An 11,282-nucleotide genomic window follows, 5' to 3' on the forward strand; every position below is an offset into this window, starting at 1 on the left:
CTGGCTTTTTTCTTTTTGCTTATGTGGTGCTGAGGAATCGAACCCAGGGCCTCATGCCTGCAAAGCAAGCGCTCTACCACTGAGCCACCTTCCCAGCCCTTAATGAGATTCTTATATCCAGTTAACCACCAAAAGCCAGAAGTAGATCTGTAATAGAGTGCCATTCTTGAGAAAAAAGCCAAAGGACTGCAGCCAGGCCTTAAGACTCAGTACTGGTACAAAGCCAAACCAAACAAACTCTCCCCATATGGAGGAGAAAACAGCAAAAATGTGGGTGAAGGTGTGGGCCAAGTGGGAAATTGTTACTAGCCTAGCAAATGTAAAGCCATGAGTTCTGCGAGGAGGAGGAGGAGGGGGGGGAGGGGGAAAGGGGAAGAAGGAGGGGGTGGAGGAGGCGGGGGAGGGGGGAGGAGGAGGAGGAGGAGGAGGGAAAAAAAGGAACACTATAAACTATAAGAACAATATGGAAAAAAATTTCAAAATCAATATACCTAAAGAGGGCAGAAAAATACATACTATATTGGCTTCATTTTATAGAATTGTACGAGAGGTAAACTAATGCAGGATAGCAGAAAATTGGTCAATAGTTTCCTGGGGATGGAGAAAGAGGAGATGAGTTGCAAATGAGCCTCAGAAAAACAAAAAGAGCACTGGGATGTGATGCAAATGTTCTTCATCTCAACATTATGGTGGTATTTTCAAGAAAGTATATGACAATCCTGATCAAATGTCACCTTTCAAATATGGTCAGCTTGTTTCAGTTGTACCTCAATAAAAGTGTGGAAACCAGAACAGACCCTGGGAATGTCTTTTGCTTAACAGGGAACATTCAATTTTTCTCTTAATGTATATCAACGGTGTGTGTGTGTGTGTGTGTGTGTGTGTGACACACGTGCATGAACTCAAGAGCCTATGTGCTATCCTTGAACGTTTTTTGCTCAAGGCTACCTCTCTAACACTTGAACCACAGCTCCACTTCCAGCTTTTTTTGGTAGCTCATTGGAGAAAATCGTTTCATGGGTAGTGGCGCTATGGCTCAAGTGGTAGAGAGCTAGCCTTGAGCTGAACAGTGCCCAGGCAGTTCAAGCCCCATAACCAAAAAAGAAAAGAAAAGAAAAAGTTATTGTTTAGTGGTTCTGTGGCTCAAGTGGTAGAGCCCTCGCCTTGAGCTGAAGAGCTCAGGGACAGTGCCCAGGCCCAGAGTTCAAGACCCACAACAAAACAAAACAAACAAAAAAACCCAAAACAAAACAGGGGACCTAGGAACTTTTAGCTAAGTAGTGTAGCTATGACCTAAAACAATCCACATTTACGTATGTTGTGCTTTTCATAATTATTAATAGACTTTTAAAGCTATTTAGGTTTGAACAATAAGTTATTTAATCATCCCATCTCTAAAGAGCTCCTATTTTTAGTGGTTTTAAAACCCTAATCGCGGGCATTAGGACCTAGACAAGGTTTGCGATGACATCATCTGTAGGAAACTAAGACACTCCCTCAACCAGGGTATTGAAGGGCATGCTGTAGATAAATGCACTTCTCACAAACATCCAACTCCCAACTGAAGATTATTTTGGTGACAAACCACCTCTTTCCTTTGATTCCCAAGAAAAGGAAAAGAACCTGCGGTCTAGGAGGGACAGTCACCGCAGTGATACAGAACAGCCCCACCCTGTTCTGCGGAGCCACACACAGTATGGCTGCCACACTCAGCATGGCTACCATAGTTTAAGTGGAGGAAGAGCGCACCGCCCCCTCGCTAGGGAGGCGGGTCCCGGGAAACAAAATGAGCCCCGGTGGACCAATGGGAAGAGGCAGGGGGCGGGGCTATCGTAGACGGCCTCAGATGGTGAGATTGGCTTGTCCGGACAGGTCTTCCAGGGCTGTGGCTGCCACGTTACCTTCTACTTTTGCCGCTGGATTCTGACCCGTGTAGTGCCACCGTCAGAGCTTCCGGGATGAACTCTGGCTGAGCTGATCGGTCGCCGCTCTGTTCAGTGCTTGTCCTTCTCCTTAAATGACAGTCTCAGTCAAAACCCTGGTGACCTCTCCCTATCTTGAGATGAATCATCTCTGTCCCCAACTCCCCAAATAAACTGGTAGCACCAGGTGTGGCCTACAGCATATATATATATATATGAATATGAATATATATGAATATTTTAGAAAACAAATTATTAAAAGTATGCTGGAAATAAAACCCACTATACTACCAACTGGAAACAAATGCAATTAACCTTTGCCATCCTTTTCATATATTTATGCATTTATTTATCTATTTAATTTTAGTTGGGATGGGATTTTAAACTGAGGGCCTTGTACTTGCTAGGCAGGACCTTTACTTGAGGCATTTCTTCAGCTCTTCTGTTTCAACACAATGAAACAAACTATATTAGATATTGTTAGTTGCATCTGTTTTTCTTTCTGCTGTTAATTGGACAGGATGAAGTATTTTGTGGATAAATGTGTCATAATTTTTATATTTCTTAGTTGAGCAGAGTTAGGAATGTAGCTCAGTGGTATAGAGCTTGCCCAAGGCCTTGGGTTTTGCTAATTGAACACTTGAACCCCAAATCACTGCCAGGAAAGCAGATTGGAAGTGGAGCAGACAGGAGAATCAGCTAGAAACTGGCTCTTCTACAACTGCCCTATCCCTTTGTCAGGTTCCACAAGAATTACAAGACTAGGCTGGGAAGGTGGCTCAGTGGTAGAGTGCTTGACTTGCATGCATGAGGCCCTAGGTTTGATTCCTCAGCACCACATAAGCAGAAAAAAGAGAAAGTGGTGCTGTGGCCCTAGTGGTAGAGCATGTGCCTTGAGCTGAAGAGCTGAGGGACAGCACGTAGGCCCAGAGTTCAGGCCCACAACTGACCGGAAAAAAAAAAAAAGTGGAGAAATAGCTATAAAATCAAATTTGCAATTAAAATTAATGATTAAAAAAAAGAATTACAAGACTTTAGAGCTTTTAGGGCCTTATGACCTTAGAATCCCAGAGTGGTACAGTCTGGAGACAATGAGTCAACATTTTGTAATGATAAGGACCTCTGAAGTGGGAGGAAACTTTCACCAAAGTAGGAGTATTAGATAAGCAGTGCCTTCTCAAAAGCTGTGTCTTTTAATCCTTTACCCTGATTAGTCTTACTCAGTCTCTCTCCCTGGAAGAGGTGAGAGGGAGGTAGAGAAAGGAATAAAGAAGGGCCTTGTGTATGTTAGGGAAGTGCTCTGTCATTGAGCTATATCCCTAACCCAAGTTTATTTAAATTTTTTTTTTTTGGTTTGAACTCATAGCTTCATCTTTGCTAGACAAGTACTCTACTACTTGAGCAATGCCATTACTCAAGTCCATATATATTTTTTTAATTTTAATTTTTTATTTAATTAATTTATTTTTTGGTGCCAGTCCTGGGACTTAAACTTTGGGCCTAGCTGCTGTTCTTGAGCTTATTTTACTCAAGGACAACATTCTACTACTTGAGCTGCAGCTCTACTTTTGGCTTTTTTTTTTTAATAGTTTATTGGAGATAAGAGGACCATGGATTTTTCTGCCTAGGCTGGCTTTGAACCATGATAATCAAATCTTAGCTTTTTGAGTAGCTAGGATTATAGGTGTGAGCCACCTGCACCTGCTGAGCACATTTTTGTTTGTTTGTTTGTTTTTGTTTTTGAAGAGAATCTTATTATATACCTCAGGCTAGCCTTGAGATCCAAGATCCTTCTGCTTCAACCTCCTGAGTGCTGGGATTACTGACATATAGCATCACACCCAGCTGTGTAGAAACAGGGAGCTATATAGTCAAGCATATAAGAGAGTCCTTCATGCAGCCTGTCATTAGTTCTTATGTCAAAACAGCATTGTTAACTCAGAGTGACTTCTGTTTTACTCTGTAGAGTTTACTTTTTTGGGGGTGTAAAGAACAGGTTACTTCACGTGGTTTAGGGTAGAGGTTTTGCAGGTCATTTCCTACTAAGAACATGCACACTGAAGGAATGTGAGATCCTAAACAGCCCAGTTTTTGATAAAGCTGTTATTTACAATATGAAGGTGGTTCTGAATTCAAGAATGAGCTAGGGACCATGAGAAAACTGGAGGTCTGGCTCCTTTGTAGCTGGACATAAAGAATAATCTATTCACTTGGACTAAGCCTCTATTTCCTCATTAGTGAAATGGAACTAATAAGAGAACTGTGGGCTAGAAAGGTGGCTCAGTGGTAGAGGGCTTGCCTTGCATGCATGAGGCCCTGGGTTCAATTCCTTAGCATCACATAAGCAGAAAAAGCCGGAAGTGGCGCTGTGGTTCAAGAGGTAGAGCACTAGCCTTGAGCTGAAGAGCTGAGGGACAGTGCCCAGGCTCAGAGTTCAGGCCCCACGGCCGACAAAAAAAGAAGAGAGAGACTTGTTCTGTTACTAGGTAACTATCTCTGTATGACAGAATAATGGAATCTAAAGTTATTAGAGGCCCTTAAAACTTTTTAAAATTTCAGTGAATAAAAGAGGACACTAGCCAGGTGCCAATGGCTCAGTTACTCAGAAGGCTGAGATCTGGGGATTGAAATTTGAAGCTAGCTCAGCAGGAAAGTCCACAAGCCTCTTATCTCCAATTAAGCCCTCAAAAAGACAAAGGGAAGCTGTAGCTCAAGAGGTAGAGTGCTAGCCTTGAGCAGAAAGTTCAGCGATAGCACACAGGCCCTGAGTTCAAGCCCATGACCCCCTTTTTCCCCTCCCAACACAAAAAACAAATGGGCTTGCTTAGGTCTAAGCCGAAAGCAGGAATTTGGAATGAAGCTCTATCACCATCTTCCCTTGATCTTAAAACTCTGAGTTTGTCCCCTACATTTATATGTCTGACTACTGAGAACTAGGCAGGAGGTGACCTGTTCCTGGTCATTAATAGTGGAACTGGGATTCAGACCCAGATTTCTTGAGTTATAGCATGGTGGTCTTAACCAGATAACAAGCTTCTTCCTAATATGTAAATGTGTGTATAATAATAGGCTAAAATTTTAAGGAATTGTATAAGTATACCAAGGTATAAATGGGGAGAAAAACATGAATAGGTAATGCACAAAGGAAATACAATTGGAGAAAAAGGGTTCAACTGTATAATAATACTGGAGGCTGAGCTGAATCAAGTAGAACATGAGGTTTGACTTCAAGAAAAATTTTGTCTAAGTTGCATTCTGTGAGTGGTTCTCTGCATCCTCTCTCTTCTTTAATGGGCTCCTGTGTCCTCACTACCCACTTGAGCTTACCACTTGCAGTCTCTTTCATCATTCTTTAGCTCTCTCTGGCATTAGGTAATCACCAAACAGCCCAGCCCTGCAGAAGCAGAAAACTGCTCCTAAAGTAGAAGCTGGGGCAGCAGCACCTCTTTCTAACATTTCCTGGGTAGTCAGCCCTCCTCCACATATAAGCTTTTATATATTTATTTCAAGTATGATTTTCTTTGTACCAGAAAAAATAGGAGCAGAAAAGCACCTACTGAAACTAAAATAGTTTCTAGCAACTTGAGGTAGCTTAATTTATATATTTTCACTTAAACTAAATTAGAACTTTTCAGCACCACTGGGAAACAATTTATTATAAGTGACCATAGACATTATTTTAAAGGAACTTTAACCTGAGATCAAGCATAGTCTTCTTCTAAAGGGTTTCCCTTTGTTCTCCTGTTCCCTATGGCTTTCTCTGATGTGGTTGTGCTGAAAGCTAGAATAGCTTTTTAAGGTTTAAAAGAAAGCTAGCTTATAAAAATAAATCTGGAAAGGCCAAGTACCTCCAGGTTTTTTCTTTTCTCTTTAGTGCTGGGGTTGAAAGCCAAGGACTTGCCCATGCTAAGCAAGTGATCTACCACTGAGCTACATCTCCAACCTCCTCGGCATTTTTTCATTTTCTGATGTGTATGTGTATGTGATTGAAGATCTAAAACCATAGTTAAATACAGGAACTTTTTCTCTCAAGGTTCTACCATTTGAGCCACACCTCTACTTCCTAGGAACTTTTCTATGTTTACAAACTCATAATTTCACTCAACATCAATTTGATATTGTCATTATATATATATATATATATATGTTGTCTCAGTATATCTTATTATCTGTGCAAATGTTGAGAAAACAAAAGTGAAGAAAATTCTCTTTACAATTTAGTGGAAAAGATACACAAATGAACAAGTAGTTATAGCACACTGTGTTGGGGGCATAAGAAAAGGGTGTGGAAAGTCAGAGATTGAGAGTTGTATAGAAAAGGTAACTTTTGACTTGACTCCTGAAAAAGGCATGAATTTTCAAGGTGCGTGAGTAAAGAAATATCATCTTGTAGGTGTAAAAAGAGAGAAAAAGAGAACAAGTGTCAGTGGCTAATATTTGTAATCCTAGCTGCTCAGGAGGCTATGATCTGAGAATCATTGTTCAAAGCCAGCTCAGGCAAGAAAGGTGTGAGACTCTTATCTCCAATTAACCACCTAAAAGCCACAAGTGAAGCTGTAGCTCAAGTAACAGAGCTAGCTTTGAGTGAAAAAGTTAATGGACAGTGTCCAGGCCCTGAGTTCACTCTAGTACAGGTACAAAAAGAAAATGAGAGTTGGTAGGGTATATTATGTCTGTAAAATTCCAGGATTTTCTATTGGTGGAGGAATAAAATTTATTTTTAAAAAGATGAGAGGGGCTAGGTATGTGGCTTAGTGGTGGAATGCTTGCCTAGCATGCATGAAGCCCTGGGTTTGATTCCTTGGTCCCACATAAATAAAATTAATTTTAAAAAACCTGTCTCTTAGAAAATTTAAAAAAATTCCTTAAAAAAAAAAAGGGTTGGGGGCTGGAAAGGTAGCTCAGGGGTAGAGTGCTTGCCTTGCATGCATGAAGCCCTGGGTCCCTGGATCCTCAGAATCTCAGGGACAGTGCCAAGGCCCTGAGTTCAAGCCTCATGAGTGGCTAAATAAATAAATAAATAAATAAAAGGGAGGGGGAGCCAGATGCTGGTGACTCACACCTGTAATCCTAACTACTCAGCAGTCTAAGGTCTGAGGATTGTGGTTCAAAGCCACCCCTGGCAGAAAAGTCCGTGAGACTCATATCTCCAATAAACCACCAGAAAACCAGAAGTGGTGCTATGGCTCAAGTGGTAGAGTGCTCGCCTTGAGCTGAAGAGCTGAGGGACAGTGCCTAGGCCCAGAGTTCAAGCCCCACAACTGACAAAAAAAGGGAGGGGGAACAGGCTAGACAAGTAAACACAGCCTGGAAAAGTGTTCTATACTGTGTTATTTTGGTTTTCCCAAGAAAGTCTTATTGTTTAGAAGTTTCATGAAAACTTGGTCACTAGCTAAAGAATGAAGAATATGTAAGAACTCTGGTTATATCAAGTTACATCAAGTGCCCTTTTGGGACTTGGTATACATATTTAAGAGTTTGTATCTGATCCTGTAAGTTGTTACAAGGAGCCACTAGATATTTACACTTACAGGTATATTTAATTTAAAATCCAGTCCCTATGTCACATTTGTCACATTTTAAGTGCTCAATGGCCACGTGTGACTGGTAGCTATCTATAAGACCAAGCAAATGTACAACATTAGCACATGTGCAGAAATTTCTGTTGGGCAGCACTGTCATAAGCAGTGGAAACCATTAAACAATCCTTGGAAGATCAGGAACATGATCAGATTTGCTTAGAAATCACTGTGATTGCACCATGAAGAATGGTGTAGAAGAGAGGAAGAATACATTAGTTCAACCATTTAAAAAATGATCACAAATTACTATTTGGTTCTCTTTTCCTTTACCATACTATCATAACTGTCCTTTTTCCAGTATTCCCTCATTGTGAAGGGCAAAACCATCTAGAATTCAGGTCTAAAGTATTGACTCTAGGCAGCTTTTTTGCAGGTGGCATCCAATATCTCAGTCATTTTCTTCTCTCTCATTAAGGAGGTCAAAAAGGACTTGGTGAATCTCCTATCTATTTTGCATTCTAGGCTGATGGACTAGGAGTTTGTTGGCAGAAGGGAGCAGGCAGCAGCAGATCACATGCTGGTAGAATGGGAAACTGGCTTATCTACTTTCTAGTTGGCCTAGTACTCAAATCAGAGTATCTTTTACTGCTCACATCTAATCTATCACTAGCATCTGCCTGTTCCATCTTCTTAACATCTCTTATAGATACATCTTTATCAGTGCCTAAGTTTAGGTTTTCTCCTTCTTACACAAATTACCACCTCAGTCTTCCACTAGATTTATTGCCTTCACTCTCTCCTACACTATTCCTTTCCTTACTGGTCCTGACGGATCAAAGACTTTGGCCTAACATTTAATAACAACAATATTCTGCCTTTCTAATACCTTTTCTCACAATTATTCTTTCTATTATCTACATTTTAGGCAGGCATGAAAATTCTAAAAACATTACACTCTCTTTTAAAAAAAAAAAAAACAGGCTGGGAAGGTGACTCATTGGTAGAGTGCTTGCCTTGCATGCTCGAGGCCCTGGGTTCGATTCCTCAGCACCACATAAGCAAAAAGAAAAAAGCCAGAGTGGTGCTGTGGCTCAAGTGGTACAGCGCTAGCCTTGAGCTGAAGAGCTGAGGGACAGTGCCCAGGCCCAGAGTTCAGGCCCCACGACCAGACCAAAAAATAAAAAAATTTAAAAAAAAACCCTAAACATAGCATGGACAGAGACAAGATCAGATCTGAGGCCTTAGTCTATACCTATTCTCCATTTCTATGTCACTACCATGCCACCTGTGAAGATGCAGACACAAAATGCATTGCAGAGCTGGGCACCAGGGGTTCACACCTGCAATCTAGCTACTCAAGAGGCTGAGATTTGAGGATTGTGGTTCAAAGCCATCCTGGGCAGGGAAGTCCATGAGACTCTTATCTCCAATAAATCACTAGAAAACCAGAAATAGTGCTATGGCTCAAGTGGTAGAGCGCTCTCCTTAAGCTGAAGAGCTGAGGGACAGTGCCCAGGCTGAGTTTTTTTTTTTTTTTTTTGTCGGTCGTGGGGCTTGAACTCTGGGCCTGGGCGCTGTCCCTCAGCTCTTCAGCTCAAGGCGAGCGCTCTACCACTTGAGCTACAGCGCCACTTCCGGTTTTCTGGTGGTTTATTGGAGATAGGAGTCTCACGGTCTCTCCTGCCCGGGCTGGCTTTGAACCGCGATCCTCAGATCTCAGCCTCCTGAGTAGCTAGGATTACAGGCGTGAGCCACCAGCGCCCGGCTATTAATATATACTATTATATTGTATATTATTGTGTGTTCTTAGACCTTCTTTGCTAGATGAGAGCCTTTGCGTACTTTACTAGGGTACTGGGGGTTGAACTCAGCCCCAGCTGAGTTTGTTTTGTATATTGTGTGTAATCAGCCTATTTGAAGAGAGGTGTTTGGAAGTTTGTTTTATATATCTATATAGAGATATTTATATATATATATATATCTATATATCACTCTCTATATCTCTCTATATCTATATATCTATATAGAGAAAGATATATATAGATAAATTTGTTAACATTGTTCTAATATGACTGTTTTGTTGTAGGTGCTGGGCCTAGGGAACAACTCTGTTTCTAAACAAGTCTTTTCCCTCTTAAGGTAAGGATATTAGTAACAAATATAACTAGTTGTAACACTCATAATTCCTTTTTTTGTTGTTTATCATGGGGTTTGAACTCTAGGCCTGGGTACTGTCCCTGAGCTCTTCAGCACAAGGCTAGTACTTTACCACTTGAGCCTTAGCACCACTTCCGGTTTTCTGGTGGTTAATTAGAGATAAGAGTCTTGTGGCCTTTCCTGCCTGGGCTGGCTTTGAACCATGATCCTCAGATCTCAGCCTCATGAGTAGCTAGGATTACAGGGGTGAGCTACCAGTGCTCAGCTTCCTACAGTGTTTTCTTTCTTCATGTGCATTGTCTATCTACTAAGCACATCAAGCTTTAATTCCCCTGCCATCTTGCTCCTTCCTCATTCTCAGTAAAAGGCAGTTTCACTTATCTAGTTGCTTAGGCCAAAAATCCTTGGTGTTATTCTTGACACTGTTGCTTTTTTCATTCTACATTGTTGTTTAACAAACACTGTTGTTTTCACTTTTGAAATATATACAAAATCAAGCAGTTTCTGGTCTTAGACTCAGGTTCTTGTGCTCTTACTTGACCTTTTGCCCATAGCTCGTGTTCTACCACTTGAACCACATCTCCAGTCTAGCATTAGATGGTTTCAAAGCCTGATCCACAATCTTAATCCCCTAGCTGCTTTCTGTGTGTGTGTGTGTGTGTGTGTGTGTGCGCGCGCGCTCGCGTGCGTGTGTGTGTGTGTGTGTTGTGTGTGTGTATGCACGCGCGCGTGGCGGATTAAACTGTGGGCCTTATGAATGCAAGGTAGGCATTCTACTATGTTACACCCCAGGCCATAGTTCCTCATTTTAAAAACTTGGTTTAGATACTTTCACCTACCTGGTAGAAGTGACACACCTTTTTTGTGTTCTGCTGAATCTTGTATATGTTTCTGTTATGGATCAATAGTACTGTTTTGTGATTCACATATATTTACATGTATCATTCTCACATAGACCATGGACAGAGATATCTTACTTATATTTGCATATCCAAAAGAACCTGCTCTTAATGTTTATGGAAAGAGAAAGTAAGGCAATATCAAGGATTGATATATCCTTAGTGAGGAGCATACATGTTTTGGTAGTTTTGAAAGTAAACGTAGATATTTAATTGCATTCAACATACTTTCCTTTTCTCTCTCTTTTTAAATTTCAGAATCTCAGGAGAGAATCCCATTTATTCAGCAGGTAAGTCATTATTTTCTGATATCGGTCTCCCTTCTTTTTTTGTTGTTGTTGGTTGTGGGGCTTGAACTCTGGGCCTGGGTGTTGTCCCTGAACTCTTTTGCTCAAGGCCAATGGTCTACCACTTTGAGCCACAGTGCCACTTCTGGTTTTCTGGTGATTAATTGGAAATAAAAGTCTCAGGGACTTTTCTACCTGGGCTGGCTTTGAACTGTGATCCTCAGATTAGCTAGCATTACAGGTGTGAGCCACCAGTAGTTGGTTGGTCTGACTAAAGTGACCCTCTAGCAATATATAATCTAATTTTGTCTAGAATGATATATAATGTTTTGAAAAGAGTGGCAGAGACCTAGTCCTACTTCTTATACAAGGAGACCCTTGGGCAAGAACATGAAGTAGTGAGTAAGAGCAAGAGTCTCATAGAGAGCCCTAGAGAAAGTTTGGTTTCTGGCTCTATCATATATTTATTCTGTCTATCAGTCTGTCTGTCTGTCT

General features: G+C 41.1%; 1 long non-coding RNA gene across 1 annotated transcript in view; it reads left to right on the forward strand.

The window, feature by feature from the left end:
* The window catches only part of LOC105984009, a 12,396-nt gene extending 1,580 nt beyond the window's left edge, over window positions 1–10,816 (forward strand). Inside the window, exons 2-3 of the long non-coding RNA XR_001174974.1 lie at window positions 9,531–9,583; window positions 10,759–10,816. This is a non-coding gene — a long non-coding RNA (uncharacterized LOC105984009). The remainder of the gene's footprint in view (window positions 1–9,530; window positions 9,584–10,758) is intronic.
* The last annotated feature ends 466 nt before the right edge of the window (window positions 10,817–11,282 follow it).

The sequence above is a fragment of the Dipodomys ordii genome, unplaced genomic scaffold (genome assembly GCF_000151885.1).
Source record: "Dipodomys ordii isolate 6190 unplaced genomic scaffold, Dord_2.0 Scaffold22, whole genome shotgun sequence".
NCBI classification, from domain to species: Eukaryota; Metazoa; Chordata; class Mammalia; order Rodentia; family Heteromyidae; genus Dipodomys; species Dipodomys ordii.